This window comes from Dendrobates tinctorius, unplaced genomic scaffold (assembly GCF_039654945.1).
Source record: "Dendrobates tinctorius isolate UK_male_01 unplaced genomic scaffold, ASM3965494v1 ptg000044l, whole genome shotgun sequence".
Lineage (NCBI taxonomy): Eukaryota > Metazoa > Chordata > Amphibia > Anura > Dendrobatidae > Dendrobates > Dendrobates tinctorius.
In genome coordinates, this window is record NW_027361712.1 from 20,359,482 (window position 1) to 20,378,736 (window position 19,255).

At 41.1% G+C, this 19,255-nt stretch overlaps 1 protein-coding gene and 1 long non-coding RNA gene across 4 annotated transcripts in view; one reads left to right on the forward strand and one right to left on the reverse strand.

The window, feature by feature from the left end:
- ZFHX2 (zinc finger homeobox 2) overlaps positions 1-19,255 on the forward strand; it is a 117,356-nt gene that overhangs the window by 87,958 nt on the left and 10,143 nt on the right. The gene's annotated exons all lie outside the window — the stretch shown is intronic.
- The window catches only part of LOC141089113 (uncharacterized), a 79,672-nt gene that overhangs the window by 49,312 nt on the left and 11,105 nt on the right, over positions 1-19,255 (reverse strand). For all 3 annotated transcript variants that reach the window (XR_012232179.1, XR_012232178.1, XR_012232177.1), the window contains exon 2: positions 12,625-12,700. This is a non-coding gene — a long non-coding RNA (uncharacterized lncRNA). The remainder of the gene's footprint in view (positions 1-12,624; positions 12,701-19,255) is intronic.

Sequence of the window (19,255 nt, forward strand, 5' to 3'; positions counted from 1 at the left end):
CCTCCTAGCTTTGTGTCATCAGCAAATTTAATCAGTTTACCCTCAATTCCTTCATCTAAATCGTTGATAAAGATGTTGAACAATACAGGGCCCAGGACAGAGCCCTGTGGTACCCCACTTGAGACATTCTTCCAACTGGATGTGCAGCCATTTACGACCACTCTTTGGGTCCGATCACTAAGCCAGTTATGAATCTACCTAACAGTTGCCTTGTCCATTCCATACTTAGTCATTTTTTCAATAAGGATTGTATGAGAGACTTTGTCAAATGCTTTGCTGAAGTCAAGATATACTATATCTACAGCATTTCCTTGATCCACCCAATCAGTGATACCGTCATAGAAGGAAATTAAGTTAGTCTGACATGACTTATTAGTTACAAACCCATGCTGACTCTGTTTAATCACTTCATTCTTATCCAGGTATTGACATACATGTTGTTTAATAATTTGTTCAAAGATATTTCCTGGTATAGAAGTCAGACTCACCGGCCTATAGTTGCCTGGGTCCACCTTCTTCCCCTTTTTGAAGATAGGAACAACATTTGCTCTTCTCCAGTCTTCTGGCACTTCTCCTGTTCTCCAAGAATTTTCAAAGATTATGGAGAGGGGTTCAAAAATTTCTTCTGCTATCTCCTTCAGTACTCTGGGGTGTAATTCATCTGGACCTGGAGACTTGAATTCATTTAGGTTAGCTAAGTGTTTCCTCACTATCTTTCTGTTTATAGATATCCTGGATTCTTCTATTCCCTTAATAGGACAGTGAATAACAGTTGATGTTACATTTCCTTTCTGAGAGAAAACAGATGCAAAATAGGAATTTAAAAGTTCAGCCTTCTCAACATCCTGTCTTACCATTTCATCATTTTCATCCTGTAAAAATCATATAGCATCTTTGACTTTTCTTTTACTTTTGACATATCCCCAAAATCCTTTATTATTGCTTTTGACATCTCTTGCAAGCCTCAATTCATTTTCAGCTTTAGCTAATCTGATTTGTGCCCTGCAGGTTCTGCAGACAGCATTATATTCTTCTTTAGATATGCCTCCCTCTTTCCATTTTATAAACATTTTTTTCTTCCTTTTTAGCATGTGCTTAAGTTCTGTGTTCATCCATCCTGGTTTCCTTAAATGCTTCCTATTATTCCCTCTTTTCGGAATTGTTAACAACTGTGCTTTGAGTAGATACTAAACAAACTTTACCCACAAGAAGAATGTAAAACTACAGCAGAAATGGCATTACTCACACTTAAAACCCTATTACACTTGTAAAACCATTTACCTGCATTCTGTAACATCTCCTCAGCTATTTATGACTTAGGGCTCGTTAGGGGTCAGTCGAGCATATTAAAAATCTGTGTGCGGTCCGCATGCAAAACATGAATGTTTTTACACATGAATCGATAGTCTACAAGTAAGGCCATTTCACATGTCTGTTTCTGGTACGTGCAGCGTCCGTTTTCACACGTACTTGAGACACGTACTCACACACACCCATTATAATCTATGGGTCTGGGCACATGTCCGTATTTTCATGTGACCTACTTGTAAACATGTCAGTTTTTTCAGGTAGCACGGATGACAACACATACCGCACACGTACACACAGATGACATCCGTGTGCCGTCCATGTCACATGTACCAGAATAGAATGCGTAATAGAAATGAAAGATTTTCATGTGTTAAAGATGTGCAAAGATAGAGATAGTTAGATATGAGGTAAACAGATGATAGATAGATAGAAAGATAGATACATAAGTGAGATATATAAATAGTGCCTTGCTTGTATAGAACTGTACACGTATTAGCATAAAAAATAACTGAAAATAATGAAGTGAGGTCCCCCATATTTTCGTTAATCGGCAAAGGTAAAGCATAGAGCTGTGAGCTGATATTATCAAGCTAGGAGGGTCCCTGGGTATTGGGTTTTTCCCAGCCTAAAAATACTAGTCTGCAGCCGCCCCAGAACTGGCTCATCACATGACATGCTCCAATTCTGGCACTTCACCTTCGCTGTTCCCGATTGCCGTGGTGTATTGGAAATCGGGATAATGGTCTTTGGGGGTGATTTTAGCTGTGAATTATCCAAAAACACAGCTCACATCATGCCCTGGTGTTAATAATGGAATTACTAACCCAGTACTAAAAAGAAAATAACACACACACAAAAGTACTTTAAATAAGACACTGTCCCTCTTTCACCAATTAATTATAAAAAAAAAGTTCCCACACAGGTCCGATATAGTCCAGTGCTTCCCACGATGTTCCCCAAGTCCATCGTCCAAAACCTATGAAATCTCGCTCTGAAGTTCCATCGGCTTTGGCAGCAGCCACTCCCGACTTACGCTGTTGTCCGCAAGACCATTTGACTGTGAAGAGCAGTAGCATTACTGACATCACCGCTATTCACAGTCATCAGGTCTTGCGGAGTGCAGCATGACTTGGTGACTCTGATGAGCGGTGCCTTCAGTAATGTTACTGCTCTTCACAGTCGCTGGGTCTCACGGAGCGCACCGTGAGCTGGAAGTGACTGCTGCTAAAGCCTATGAAGCCTCAGAATGAGACTCTATAGGCTGTGGATGACAGATTCGGGGAACATCGTGGGACTATGTCGGACCTGTGTGGAAACTTTATTTATAATTAGTGAACAAGGAACACTGTCTTGTTTTTATTTCTCTCTTTTTATTTTTTTCAGGTTTCCAATTGTAGACTATGTCCAATTCCCTGGACTATTTCAGACCTGTGTGGTTTTTTTTTTAAATAAATTGTTGAACCTGGGAAAGAGTTGGGGATTGTTTTTTTTAAATAAAGTACTTTTGTGTGTGTTTTTTTTTATTAGTGGGTTAGTAATGGGGTGTCAGATATACAACTATCCATTACTAACACTAGGGATTGATGTCAGCTGTGTTTTTTGGCAATTCACAGCTGACATCAACACCAACTACCGTTCCCCCAATTGCTACCAGAGCATTGAGAAGTGCCTGAATTGGCGCATCTAATGTGATGTTCCACTTCTGCGGCGGCTTCCAGATGGTATTTTTAGGCTGGATAATATCAGCTCACAGCTGTCTGCTTTAACGTTGCTGGCTACAAAAAATGGGAGGCCCCACGTCTTTTTTCATTTAATTAGGTTAATATATAGTTGTAACATTATGTCAATATACAAGACACTAAAGGGTGCCATTTGTTATAATGTGTCCTGGTGTTGTGAAATTAGATCCATCTATCTTTAAAGGGTCTTTGCAAAGTTTTCAAACCTTTTACACTTAAAAATCACTATTTTCTTCAAGGAATTTTATTCTGTGGCGTGTCATGCGGACCGCACACAGAAGTCTCACGGATGACGCACACGTACACACGGTTGACGCACACGTACACAACACAGACACGCAACACTGATAACACCGATGCCTTTTTTCTAGTACCGGCATCATCAGAACTTGTGAAGAGGGCCAAGGAAATCGCAGCATTCACTACTTTGATCTGTATTTTGGATAAGACTTGCCCATTATAAATCAATGATTGCACAAAATACAAATCACATATGGGTTACCATCGATATGTCACGTGTTTTCATGGATTCATTACAATTAATAAGATAGAAAACCGTATTTGACCTATTATTATTAAAATGTTCTAGTAAAAAACGGATGCCATATAGATGTACAAATAGGACATACGGATGAAAAATTGTTTTTCTCTTTATGGCAATTTTGCATACGCTCCTCTGACCATGTGGTATACACATACTGTGTCAATAACTATGCAGTGTATACTTGTGTGTTAGGGCACATTCACACATCAGTTTCTGTTTATTTGGCCACATAAAAAAAACTATTTTTCTCCCTTGTATCATCCGTTTTTCTTCAGTTTTGCTCACATTTTTCAAATTAATTTTTAGAAGCTGAAGAAGGGATGCTGTCTTGACGATTACTTTTCATTGTTACTTAACAAAAGACTTGTTTAAAACCAGATGGAAAACTGATCTCCATTGACTTATATGGGCACTTCTAGAATAAGATATACACTGAGTTTAACCAAGCAAACATACAGATCCATAAAAAGGCATGAATGAATAGTTCCATTGAATACTATGGCCCTGATTCATCAAGATGGGCATTGTTCACGTCAGAATTGATGAGAGGGTGTGTTGGAATCAGAGTCCCATGATTCATTAAGACTATGGTCTCACGTTCAGTATTTGGCCAGTATTTTACATCTTTATTTGAAAGCAAAAACCAAGAGTGGAACAGTCAGAGGAAAAGTATAATAGAAATGTGTCATCACTTCCTGGGCGTCACCAACCAGCGCACCTAAGCAAGTGCCAGGACCATGAACAAGGGGGAGACCACTCACCGACAGGAACGCAGGCACGCTATGGGGCCCGTGAGCCGGGGCTGGGGGGGCAGTGGCAGCATGGGCACTGCCACCAGGTTCCCCCCCAGCCATTGTGCTTTAAATTGTTTGATAAACTTACCTCTCCATGTTCTTCCGCAGCTTCGGTCTCTTCTGCATCTTCTGATTCTGGAACATCTCAGGGCAGAGAGTACCATGACGTCACTACAGCACACCCTCTGCGCTGAGCAGTGCAGAGGGTCAGAAGATGCTGAGGAGAACGGAGCAAGGAACAAGCAGAGCATTTTATGTGGCCCATTTTTCTGTGTGGCGCATTATATGGGGTCCATTTTTCTGAATGGAGCTATATACAGGGCCCATTATTCTGTATGGAACATTATATGGGCCCCATTATTCTGTATAGAGCATTATATGGGGCCCATTATTCTGTATGGTGCATTATATGGGGCCCATTATTCTGAATGGAGTATTATGTGGGGCCCATTACTCTGTATGCAGCAATATATGGGGTTCATTATTCTATATAGAGCAATATATGGGGTCCATTATTCTTTATGGAAAGTTATGTGGGGTCCATTATTCTGTATGGAGCATTATATGAGCCATTATTCTGTATGAAGCATTGTATGGGGCCCATTGTGTATGGAGCATTATATGGGGCCCAATATTCTGTATACAGCAATATATGTGGCTTATTACACTTTGTGGAGCACTATATGGAGCTCATTATACTGTATGGATCACTATATGGGGCCCAGTATACTGAATGGAGCAATATATGGGGCTCATTGTACTGTATTGAGCAATATATGGGGTCCATTAAAGTGTATAAGTGTATGGAGGACTACATCATGCCCATATACCGTATGGAGGACTATGTGGTGCTCATAATACTGTATGGAGCACTATGTGATGCCCATAATACTGCATGGAGGACTATAGTGTTTGATCTAAATTGATAAGTCTGCAGTCACTCTGTGTGACTGCAGACTTGTGAATCCCCCCAGCACACACACTGCGCTCTGCGAGGATTCGCCGGTTTCTGAGTTATTGTAGAAGTTACAATGGCTATCATTCATATAATGTAAGTGAAATCTTTGGCATTGTACTTTACATATATTAATCTGCCGTATCTGTGCACCATGAATTGTAGTATGTGTTAAAGGGGCCCACTGAGAATTTTTCCGCCCGGGGCCCACGAAAACCTGGAGCCAGCTCTAACCACTTCTGTATTTTTTACTCACTACTGGTTTTGGCTTACAAAATTGATGTGAAATACTCACCAAAGACTCAATGTGTGCATGTGGCCTAAGGTTACATTCCCACAATGAGTTTTTGATGTTACAGAATTTTTGCACCCATTATGTAAATTTGATTTTTTTCATTGCATTTTTGAGTACATATTTTACATGCGTTTTTATCCCGTTTTTGACGCTGCGTCTTTTGTCTCTTGTTGGTCTGTCATTATTGTCATGTTTTAAACAAAGCTCCTTTGTTTTGATACTTCCTGGTATTTGTTTTTTACAAAACTTTATTGATACAATCATGTGCAGATCACATATGTTTTTGATGCGTTTCCGCCACAGAAACACACTAAAAATGTATGTGCAGATCTTCCGCTTCTAATAGAAGTTGTGGAAAAACATACAGAGAATACTCAGCGTACCCTCAAGAGAAATTGACATGTCAGTAATTTGAAACACGCGCCACAGGTCAGTTTACGCTGAGAAAAAGAAGCACAGTGGGCAGGAGATGTCTATACAGTATATCCCATCCACTTTGCTGGAACTGTTAAGAAGCTGCGTTTTTGAAGCAGCAAAAGTATGCAGTGTCAAAAATTCACCAAAAACTCATTGTAGGCAAACAGCCTAAGGCCTCTTTCACACGTCAGTGTCTCCAGTACGTGTAGTGACAGTTTTCTCACGTACCGGAGACACTGAAACACGTAGACCCATTCAAATGAATGGGTCTATGCACATGTCAGCGTGATTTCACAGACCGTGTGCCCGTGTGCAAAATACGGCGACACGGCCCGCAACACGTGCTGCACACGTGCACATGGAGAACTGTTCACACTGTCCTCCATGCTCACGGACGGCCGCCGGGAAGAAGCGGATACTGTAAGCGCTGTTCCTGGCGGCTGGTGCTGACCGCGGCTGTCATTCTTCTCTCCTGCTCTGCCGGCACGAGAAGAATGAATGAAAACCCGACGTGGGGTTCCCCTCATTTTATGAACCAACCAGACGAAACTTACAACTGGGGGCTGCATCCCTCAGCTGTCAGCTTCAGCCAGGTTGTTTGTCAAGAATAGAGGGGTCCCCACGCTGTTTTTTAAATTATTTAAATAAATAATTTAAAAAACCGGCGTGGGGTCCCCCCTATTTTTGACAACCAACCTGACTAAAGCCGACAGCTGAGGGCTGATATTCTCAGGCTGGTAAGGGGCCATTGATCTTGGCCCCCCAGCCTAAAACCAGCAGCCCCCAGCTGCCCAGAAAAGACTCATCTATTAGATGCGCCTAATCTGGAGCTTTGCCCGGTTCTTCCCATTTGCCCTGTAGCGGCGGCAAGTGGGGTAATAAGGTGTTAATGTCACCTTATAATAGAAAAGTGGCATTAACCCTTTATTAACATGTGAGACTTGGCTGTGTTCCTCGCATGTGTGATCCCGGCCTTATGTTCGCTCACACTGGCGTATAAATCGGACTGGTGGAATGCAAGAATAAAAATCGGATTGCACTCAAACCAATATTATTCAACGAGGCAGCAATGATCTACAGTGGGGAAAAAAAGTATTTAGTCAGTCAGCAATAGTGCAAGTTCCACCACTTAAAAAGATGAGAGGCGTCTGTAATTTACATCATAGGTAGACCTCAACTATGGGAGACAAACTGAGAAAAAAAAATCCAGAAAATCACATTGTCTGTTTTTTTTTTTCATTTTATTTGCATATTATGGTGGAAAATAAGTATTTGGTCAGAAACAAAATTTCATCTCAATATTTTGTGATATATCCTTTGTTGGCAATGACAGAGGTCAAACGTTTTCTGTAAGTCTTCACAAGGCTGCCACACACTGTTGTTGGTATGTTGGCCCATTCCTCCATGCAGATCTCCTCTAGAGCAGTGATGTTTTTGGCTTTTCGCTTGGCAACACGGACTTTCAACTCCCTCCAAAGGTTTTCTATAGGGTTGAGATCTGGAGACTGGCTAGGCCACTCCAGGACCTTGAAATGCTTCTTACGAAGCCACTCCTTCGTTGCCCTGGCGGTGTGCTTTGGATCATTGTCATGTTGAAAGACCCAGCCACGTTTCATCTTCAATGCCCTTGCTGATGGAAGGAGGTTTGCACTCAAAATCTCACGATACATGGCCCCATTAATTCTTTCATGTACCCGGATCAGTCGTCCTGGCCCCTTTGCAGAGAAACAGCCCCAAAGCATGATGTTTCCACCACCATGCTTTACAGTAGGTATGGTGTTTGATGGATGCAACTCAGTATTCTTTTTCCTCCAAACATGACAAGTTTCTCCCAAAACTCCTCTGGATCATCCAAATGCTCTCTAGCAAACTTCAGACGGGCCCGGACATGTACAGGCTTAAGCAGTGGGACACGTCTGGCACTGCAGGATCTGAGTCCATGGTGGCGTAGTGTGTTACTTATGGTAGGCCTTGTTACATTGGTCCCAGCTCTCTGCAGTTCATTCACTAGGTCCCCCCGCGTGGTTTTGGGATTTTTGCTCACCGTTCTTGTGATCATTCTGACCCCACGGGGTGGGATTTTGTGTGGAGCACCAGATCGAGGGAGATTATCAGTGGTCTTGTATGTCTTCCATTTTCTAATTATTGCTCCCACAGTTGATTTCTTCACTCCAAGCTGGTTGGCTATTGCAGATTCAGTCTCCCCAGCCTGGTGCAGGGCTACAATTTTGTTTCTGGTGTCCTTTGACAGCTCTTTGGTCTTCACCATAGAGGAGTTTGGAGTCAGACTGTTTGAGGGTGTGCACAGGTGTCTTTTTATACTGATAACAAGTTTAAACAGGTGCCATTACTACAGGTAATGAGTGGAGGAAAGAGGAGACTCTTAAAGAAGAAGTTACAGGTCTGTGAGAGCCAGAAATCTTGATTGCTTGTTTCTGACCAAATACTTATTTTCCACCATAATATGCAAATAAAATGAAAAAAAAAACAGACAATGTGATTTTCTGGATTTTTTTTTCTCAGTTTGTCTCCCATAGTTGAGGTCTACCTATGATGTAAATTACAGACGCCTCTCATCTTTTTAAGTGGTGGAACTTGCACTATTGCTGACTGACTAAATACTTTTTTTCCCCACTGTATGTATTTTTTCTCAGTTGTATTCAGCATGAGAAAAAAAATCGCACAATGCTGCGATATCACTCCGAAATTAGTACAGTGCGAGAAAAAAATTGGAAGCCATAAAGACCATCAGTTTGGCATCCGATTTTTACAGATACATTATAATTCTGTAAAATAGGAAACTGTAAACGGTCCTGTAAAATATTAATCGCTGCTGAGTAAAAAAAAAACGGGTTGCATACGGACAGCACACGGATGACAAGTGAGGAAAAATCGTACCACTTTTGTGGATGAGAATGGGGATGATTTTTGATACGCTAGTGCGTTTTTTTCTTGAATTTTTATCTCTTTTTCGAATCTCATGTTTTAAAGGGAACCTGTCACCTGTTTTGGCCGCTATAAGATGCAGCCGCTGCCTTTCAGGGCTTATCTACAGCATTCTATAATGCTGTAGATAAGCCCTGAAAGGCAGCGGCCGCATCTTAAGCGGCCAAAACAGGTGACAGGTTCCCTTTAAATAAAACTGCTTTCTCTGTGCTATTTCATGATGTTTTGGCTTTGACAAAACTTTTGATATAGTCATGTGCTGACTACATGCCTCTTATAGTGTGTTTCCTCAGTGGAAACACCTTTTAAAATGGGTTTGTATTTTCTACCTGCAAATTTTCTGAATTTAATGTAATTGGGGAAAATCTGCAGATAAAAACTCAACGTATGAGATTTACATAAAATATTGCACATACAGTATGAAACACATACTGAAGATCAGTTTGTGCAGCGTAAAAATGGCACAGTGGACAGGAGATTTCTATAAATCCCATCCACTTTGCTGGAACTGTACTTTAAGGCTGTGTGCCCATGTTCTGGTTTTTAAGGGTTTCCACCACATTTTTGCCGCTGCGGAAATGCTTAAAAACCGCATTCCCATGCAATCCTATGTGCTGTGCCCATGCTGCGGATTTTTCCGCTGCGGAATCGCATCGTGGTAAAATCTGCAGCATGTCCATTAATTCTAAGGAATCGCAGCGATTCCGCTGCTATAGGATTGCATTAAAACACTCACTTTACGCATGTGGCTATGCCGACCATGCGTAAAGTGAGCATTTCATGTGCGGATGGTACCCAGGGTCTGGAGGAGAGGAGACTCTCCTCCATGCCCTGGGTACCATATTCCTGTAAAAAATAGAATTAAAATAAAAAATAGGGATATACTTACCCTCTGTTGGCCCCCGGAGTCCCTCCCGGTCCTCATTGGCGCTGGCAGCAACTTCCATTCCCAGGGATGCATTGCGCGAGTGACCTCTGATGAGGTAGCGGTCTTGCGAGACCGCTACCTCATCAGAGGTTATTCGCACAATGCATCCCTGGGAACGGAAGTTGCCGCCAGCGCCAGTGAGGACCGGGAGGGACTCCGGGGGCCAACAGAGGGTAAGTATATCCCTATTTTTTAATTTTTTTAACTATTTTTTAACATTCTTTCTTTTACTATTGATGCTGCATAGGACGCATCAATAGTAAAAAGTTGGTCACACTTGTTAGCATACAGTATAGATCACGTGAAGTCATTATTTCCCTCTACTCCTCTTTGGTCAGACCTCATCTGGAATACTGTGTCCAGGTTTGGGCGCCACATTTTAAAAAAGACATCAACAAACTGGAGCAAGTTCAGAAAAGGGCAACCAGAATGGTGACTGGTCTGCAAACCCTGTCTTATGAGGAAAGGTTGCAGGATTTGGGATTGTTTAGTTTGCAAAAGAGAAGACTGAGAGGAGACTTAATAGCTGTCTACAAATATCTAAAGGGCTGTCACATTGTAGAAGGATTAACTTTATTCTCATTTGCACAAGGAAAGACTAGAAGCAATGGGATGAAACTGAATGGGAGGAGACACAGATTAGATATTAGAAAAAACTTTTTGACAGTTAGAGTGACCAATGAGTGGAACAAGCTGCCACGAGAAGTGGTGAGTTCTACTTCAATGGAAGTCTTCAAACAGAGGCTGGACAGACATCTGACTGGGATGATTTAGCGAATCCTGCTTTGAGCAGGGGGTTGGACCAGATGACCCAGGTGGTCCCTTCCAACTCTACAATTCTATGATTCTATGTTAAGCACTATGCTTGATAAGTGTGACCAACCTGTCAATCACTTTTCCAAGCGATGCTTCAAATCGCTTGGAAAGCGCCAGCATTCTGCAAGCTAAAAACGCTTGCAAAATGCTTGTGTTTTGTGGGAAAACGCATGCGAATTCTGCATGCATTTTACCAGCGGCAGGGAGTTGCAGAAATGCTGCGCAGCATTTCTGCAACGTGGGCACATAGCCTCAGACGCTGTGTTTTGTACCTAGCAAAAATATGCAATATCAAAAAACTTAACCAATAACTAATTTTGGGAACTAAACATTAAATGATTGGATTTTTTTTTCTTGTCACATATTTATGGGGGGGTACCGAAAAAAATCTAAGAAGTACTTATTTACATTTTTTTATTCAAGATAACATCTTGAAAACATTAATCCCCTTCACAATACTGTCCATTAGATGGTCTGCACTTGTCCCAACGGTTTTTCCACTGTTCAAAATATTTTTTATATTCTTCTGAACTAATGCTGTTAGTGCCTCCAGCTATTTTTTCTTAACTTCTTCTGTGTCCTGAAAACACTTTTCCTTTAGGTTTTTCTCATTTTTGGGTATAAGGAGAAGTCGCAGGAGGCTAGATCGGACGAGTAAGGGGGGGTGAGAAATCGTTGTCATAACATTTGTCACCAAAACTGGTTGATTTTCAACGCTTTATGGGCAGGCGTTTGGTCATAATGAAGCAGCCAGTCCTCCGATCACCACAATTCAGGTAGTTTTTTTCTCACTGCCTCACACAATTGCTTCAGTACTTGCAGATAGTAATGTTGGTTCACTGTGCTGCCCTGAAGAACAAATTGAATGTGAACGACTCCTCTGATGTTGAAAAAACAAACCATCAAGGACTTCAAATTTGACTTCACTTTGGTCTGGGTAATGAAGCTGTCTTCCACTGGCTGGACTACTCTTTTGTTTCAGGCTGTGTTTTAATGGTAACACCAAGATTCATCCCATAATGACTTTTGTCAAAAAATCAGGGTCTAAACCTTAGGAATCATACTCACATGCGAGAAACTCGGACGAGTCTCACGCGTCACTACCCGGCACTGCCGCCGGCACTCGTACCGGAGCGTTCAGCTGCATAGAAATACATGTAGCTGAATGCTCTGATATGAGTGCCGGCGGCAGTGCCGGGTATTGACGCGTGAGACTCGTCTGAGTTTCTCGCATGTGAGTATGAGTCCTTTCTCGCTCTATTTAGCCTCTTACGACTTCTTCTTATTCCCAAGAATGTAGAAAAACCTAAAGGTGAATCATTTTCAGTACGTAGACAAAGTTAAGAAAAAATAGCTGGAGGCACTTAAGAGCATTAGTTCAGAAGAATATAAAAAAATGTGTTGAATAGTGGAAAAACTTTTTGGGACATTTGATATTAATTTAATGGACCGTATTTTGAAGAGGGTTAATGTTTTCAAGACGTTTTCTTGAATAAAAAAAAAATAAAATCAGTAATTCTCAGTATTTTCGGTACCCCCTTGTATTTCCTGGCTTGTAGTTTCTGAAAGATGTCATAGCTTCCTTGCATATTCTGGGCTCATTAAGAAGCTTTTCTCCTCTGTGGATTTCCTTTCAGAATAATTTGTAAACTAATTTGGTGTAGGTATGAACCATACATGATATGGCTGTTACAATCCACAGCAAGCACTGTACATGGAGTTTCATTTTTTTTTTTTATTTTGTCCTGCATGGAACGTACATTGGAAAATATCAACCAGGCTTTTGGATGAGGTAGAATTATGGTCCCCTGCTCTTCCTCTATCTGATCACTTGAAAATCAAATTAATGTATACAGGTTTTCAACTCCATATTACTCACCGTTATGTAGTCATGTGGACTGTGTGAATTATTTCCTATTATGATGATGAAAAAAGTCGATTCTTATAGCAGGCATCTGTGGGAAACAAGCAGAAATAGTTCTAAATTCTGTATAGTAGCTCTGACACATACATACATTTTAGATTTATTTGTCTACCATAAGTCGGCCTCAAGAAACTTGTATGGTAGTGGGCCTTAACCCTGCAGGCTACATTCCCACTATGAGTTTTTTTTATGTTGCAGAATTTCTGCACCAATTATTTAAATTAGGTTACTTGCATTTTTTATTGCGTTTGTGTGCGGTTTTTTTTTTAACATGCTCTTTTTACGCTGCAGTTATTGTCTCTTGTTTGTATGTCGGGCTTTGATACTTCCTGACAATTGGCTTTGACAAAACTTTATTGACATACTTAGGTGCAGATTATATGAGTTTTTTTATGTGTTTCCACCATAGAAACAGCCTTAAAACACGTGCATTTTTTTATTTCTGCAATTTGCGCACCTAATGCAAGTCTGTGGTGAAATTCTGCACAGAAAACTCAGCGTACCTGCAAGAGAAATTGACATGTTATGGATTTGAAACGCGCACCGCAGGTCAGTTTACACTGAGTAAAATAAAAATCCAGTGGGCGGGAGATTCTATAAATCTCATCCGCTTTGCTGGAACTGTAATACGCAGCATTTCTGACGCAGCAAAACTATGCAGCGTCAACAACGCACCAAAAGCTTATCGTTTGGACGTAGCCTTTTAGGTCACGAGCCACTGTAAGACCAGGTTCACACAAGCGTATAAAAAATGTAATCCAGAAAACTATAACTAATTTACAAGACCATTTACAGTTTCCTCATAGAATTGCAATGTATCTGTAAAAATCATATGCTACAGTATATGCATGGAATTATTTTTTTTTTGTGCAGCCATAAACTTGAATGAGTGACATCCGACACATTGAAGAAACTAGTGCATGCTGCGATTTTTTTTGTCACACGCAGATTCGGTCCTTGAAAAAAATCATTCAACTGCACTGCCCCATTAAATAACATCAGTCTGAGTGCGATCTGTTTTTTTACAGACCTAACTCCGACTGTCATGAGAACGAGCCCTAAAATACATCATGTGATGTTGAGCCATAGGCCGTGATCACACTACAGCGAGTTACGGCCAAGTCTCGCAGGTTAAAACCAAGCTCTGGCGCCGGCACTCCGGAGCGGAGCGTGCAGCCGCACAGCAATACATGGAGCTGCACGCTTCGCTCCGGAGTGCCGGTGCCAGAGCTTGGTTTTAACCTGCGAGACTCGGCTGTATCTCGCTGTAGTGTGACTCCGGCCATACTGTTTGACTCCTTCCCTCTACCAGATTTTAGTTTTGCGTTTTCATTTTTTTCCCTACCTTTTTTAAATAGTCATAGCTTTTCTGTTGTTGCACTGATATTGATATATGAGGGCTTGTCTTTTGCAGGACAAGAATTAGTTTTGACACCATTCATATTACATTTTAGAGTAAGGTAAAATGTCTCAAAAAGTAAAAGAAAGTGAAAAAAATTTAGATTTTTTTATTTTTACTGCGATCATTGTAAAGTAAGAATGACCCAGAAACATGATTCTCCAGGTCAGCATTGATGTTTCCTTCAATTTCAACCAGTCGTCCTGTCCCTGCAGCTGAAAAACACACCCATAGCATGAGGCTGCCACCACCATGTTTCACTGTTGGGATTATATTGGGCAAGTGATGAGCAGTGCCTGGTTTTCTCCACAAATACCTCTTAGAATCACCAAAACGTTCTATCTTCGTCTCATCGGACCAGAGAATCTTATTTCTCATAGTCTGGGAGTCCTTCATGTTGTTTTTTAGCAAACTCTATGCGGGCTTTCATATGTTTTGCACTGAGGAGAGGCTTCGGTCAGGCCACTCTGCAATAAGGGCCCTACTGGTGGAGGGCTGCAGTGATAGTTGGCTTTATGGATCTTTCTCCCATCTCCCTACTGCATCTGTGGAGCTCAGCCACAGTGATCTTGGGGTTCTTCTTTACCTCTCTCATCAAGGCTCTTCTCCCACGATTGCTCAGTTTGGCTGGACGGCCAGGTCTAGGAAGAATTCTGGTGGTCCCAAACTTCGTCAATTTAAGTATTATGGAGGCCACTGTGCTCTTAGGAACCTTGAGTACTGCAGAAATTCTTTTATAACCTTGGCCAGTTTCTTTGACCTCATGATACTCATTTGGTCTGACATGCACTGTGAGCTGTGAGGTCTTATATAGACAGGTGTGTGCCTTTACAAATCAAGTCCTATCAGTTTAATTAAACACAGCTGAACTCCAATGAAGGAGTAGACCCATCTCAAGGAGGATCACAAGGAAATGGACAGCATGTGACTTTAATATGAGTGTCTGAGCAAGGGGTCACTTGCTCAAAAAAAATTGAGTTCAAATAAAAATCCCTGAGCTTCCCCAATTCTTCCATTCTTTTCCTTTTTGCACTGCGTCACTTCATTACAAAGATATTCACGTGTTGCTTTTGGAGCACAGATGTGACAACGCCCTTCTAGAACATTACCACCATTACCACCATGAGGCTGGGGTCAGATGAGCGTATGAAAAATCGTCCAATTTACATCTAGAAAAAAAACCACTGATGATTTGCAGCCGTATTGTCATCAGTGTTCTATTTGTATGTTATCTATGTGTCCGTATTGAGTAGAATTATATCAGTTTGTGCAATTTTGCGTTTATGAAGGATAAATGAACCAATGAACCAATCTATCAACCTGTAGACCCTACATGAATAGGTAAATCGATGTAGAAACTGGATTCAATGGCAAGCAGTTTTATTCTGAAAATGTGTACAATAAATGTTTTGTTTTATACTGCATAAGCCCAAACTAAGAAATATATACCCCTACAGAAATGCTGGGCAAAAAAATGCAACTGAATATTTGTCGGGAAGAACTCTGGAGAGATCACGCAGATCCCGCCATTGCCACCAATCTGTCCCTGAACTAACAGGGAAAATCACACAGAGCTCACGACTGGTACCAATTTGTCAAGGAACAACACTCAGACGCAATTGACTGACGAGTTATGGACGAGGCTGTGGCTGTTTTCAGTACTAGGCCAGTAATTGGGGAATTCACAGTGAGCATATAGTATTTACACATCTGATTCCAACGCATGGAAAATATATAAATACCCCGATACAGTCACTGCAAAACTCCACAATAACAAAAGGAACTAACTGCTACCACCTAAAAAAAGGGGAGAAGCCAGTGCTGCTTGTGGTCAGAACGCAATACATAAAGTGCATATGCACATATTGATTTCTAACTGTATTTCAAAATGAGACATTTAGCAAAAAATTGATCAATTACTTGAGCCACGCCGCCACGCCAAGGCATTCTCATATGGGGCAGTCCTACTCTACGTTTTTTATATTCGCTGTGCCATTACGGCCTCCTAAATGTATTAAAAGCAAGACCATACTAAATGCAAACTGTACCTGAAGCGTTTCTGAATCACTCCCATGGAGCCAGAAAAGGCGGATGCAGATAAAGGTTTACCAGCACATAGATATTTCAGGTTTAACCTCCACACTGCCTGACCAGCACCACAAATGGCTTCTCCCCTTTTTTTTAACTGCTACCACCAACCGTTTATACAGGCCGGTTGTACATCTGTTACAGATAGATTATTGCTTCAGGTGTGTGGTTTATAGAAAAAAAGGAACAGCGCTATTAAATTTTATACATTTAATCGAAAAAGTAGGCAATGTTTATAGAAAATTTGGAAATCTGATACAAAATGGGAAGAAAACAATTCAGTATATACAATCACAGATAAACAGAAGAAATGTACTATATCTGATATTGCAGGGTTGGCTATGGCTTTTATGAAATGAAGCTCTCATCTTTGGAAACTGACAGGACTACAGTAAATTGTATTTCCCAAGACTAACAAAGATTATAGTTCTGTATTTGCTTTTATTAACAAATGTCACACCCACATACCTCCTCTCCTGTGACACATAACAACGCCTGTCAGGGATGTGGCTAGGTCTTTTTTAGAAAATTATGGCATCCCCAACTTCTACGATATCTTCGCCCATGGAAGTCCCAGGCGGAAGATATTACTATCATATTTCCTATCACAATTTTTTCTATCTATATAGAGGAAACATGGCATGCATATTGTCATCACTGCCTCTAGTAATTTGTAAGTGTTACCATAACCGCCCTATGATGTAAAACATGCTTTATGCTCACCACTTTGTCATGACTCCGAAAATATTACTTTTATAACTGTAGGACCCTGGGTATTCATTAAAAAAAAATATTCATAAGTTGAATGGAATAAAGAAGCACACATCACTCTGCTTGCAGTTCTGTGCAGTTAGAGAAGCAAGGGCCATAAATCTGTTACTTCCCGCATACTTAGGCAAGCGGGAGTGGAGGTAAGGGAATTTGTGTCTGTGATCTATTAGATGACCACCTTTATATACATGTTTGCAGGAATGGTAGGTAGGGGGTCTAAGCTGCAGTCAAGGGTCATCTGGAGATCATGGAGCTAGTCTTTGTTCCATTCAATCCATACGTCAAATGTAAATATGAAAACTCCATAGGTTTTACAATTACGGTATATCTATAACAGTGTTGAAATAAAAATATACTTTATTGATACAGATAAATAAGTACTAAAAATGTGTCAAACAGCAATATGGCAACACCACCAAAATGAAAAGCCACAGTAGAAAAAGAAAGTAAGATAAATCATATAAAACCACACTTGTCTCTGGTTATGTAATTTAGTTTTTAAAAATTATGCTACATTTAAAAATACCAATCTTTTATCTTCTGAAGTATGCCCCCTGGTGTTATTCCTTCTGCAAGCTTTATGCGTCTTCCCAGTGGCCAATCAGCTGGCCGAGCATTCGCAGTTCCTGTCAACATAAAAAAGTTCCACCACCCCCAGTGTTCACAACGTATGTGAGACGCTCCCCACACTCACACACATCTGACAGTATGTGTAGGAATCAGATTGCTGAGAAGTGCTGAAGCGTGTACAGTGATTTTGCCCCCTGAGCTTACAAATGTCTGACAACTGGGTGAGATAGTTCTGCTTCACATGCTTGTGATCAGAGCTCTGTGAGTGCGATTACAGACAGACTCTTCCCATGCTCACACAGCTCATGCTGTGCTCATGTGTAGCAGAACAATCTCACATACGTTGTACACACTGTGGCTGGGGAGATTCTGACTTTGAATTTTATGGTGAGGATGCAGGAGAGGTTTTCTTGTGATGACTCTTCCATGAAGGCCATATTTGTGCACATGTCTCTGAACAATAGAATAATGTACCACAACTCCAGAGTCTGCTAAATCTTTCTGAATGTCTTTGGCAGTTCTGATTTGCCTCTCTAGCAATCCTACGAACAGCCCCCTTTCAGGATCCAAACCTTTCCACTACTAACACAAATCAGCTTTACTTCTGACAATATCTCTCTCAATATCTCAATGTATACTTTTTCTTATCTCTATTGAAGCCTGATCATAATGCAGAATATTTCACCACGCTGGTACTTTACAGTCATCGTTATCATCAGCAGCGTGTCACCACATGTCAGTGTTGTTTTCAGAACCAGGAATACAACAAAGAACTTGGTGAAGAGCAAAGCTAATCATTTTTCTAGTAATCAATATGTAGTTCTCACAGAAATGACTTTAATATATGACATTACTATTTATATTGTATGCACGCCATAAAAACATTTCCATCCAACACGTAATTCCACATGGATTCCATAATCAACCATAAAGCAAAGACACTGCGACATTAACAAGAAATCATAGATGTTTTCACCTTTATACCCCCTGGCATCCTTTTGGGACTAGTATAGAGAGCATGGTGAAAATTATGGCTTAGGCCGGGGTCACACTAACCAACGCAAAATACGGTCAGTATTTTACATGCGTAATACGGATGAATGGCCCCTAAACAGTGCTCCGTATGTTATCCGTAATCAAGGTGTGGTCGCGTATTTTGCGCAAGTAAGCATCCGTATGTAATCCGTATGGCATCCGTATGGCGAGATTTTCTCGCAGGCTTGCAAAATGGACATATAATGGAGCCCTAAGACAGGGTTTATAACAGAAACCAAAGAATAGATATAGACACATAGAATACACATATATATGTATTCTATGTGTTTATATCTATTCTTTCGTTTCTTTATTAAACCTGTCAGTGTGAGCTTACTGTATAGCGCACTGAATTGCCGGCTTTGCTAAAAGACACCGGGTGCGTATTTCTCGCAAGTCACATGTGTGCTCCGTGTGTAATCCGTATTTTTTGCGCACCCATAGACTTGCATTGGCGTACTACGGCCGTAGTACGCTGACAATCGCAGCATGCTGCGATTGGCACGGACCGTAGAATACGGATGAGAAATATACGGCTGGTGCGAGGGACCCCATAGAGAATCATTGGTCCGTGTCTAATGCGTGCTTTTAGCGCCTCTCACTCGGCCGTATTCCTCGCCAGTGTGACCCCGGCCTTAGAGTTCACACAACATATGCAAGGAGTTTGTATGTTCTCCCCGTGTTTGTGTGGGTGTCCTCCAGGTACTCTGCTGTCTTCCCAAA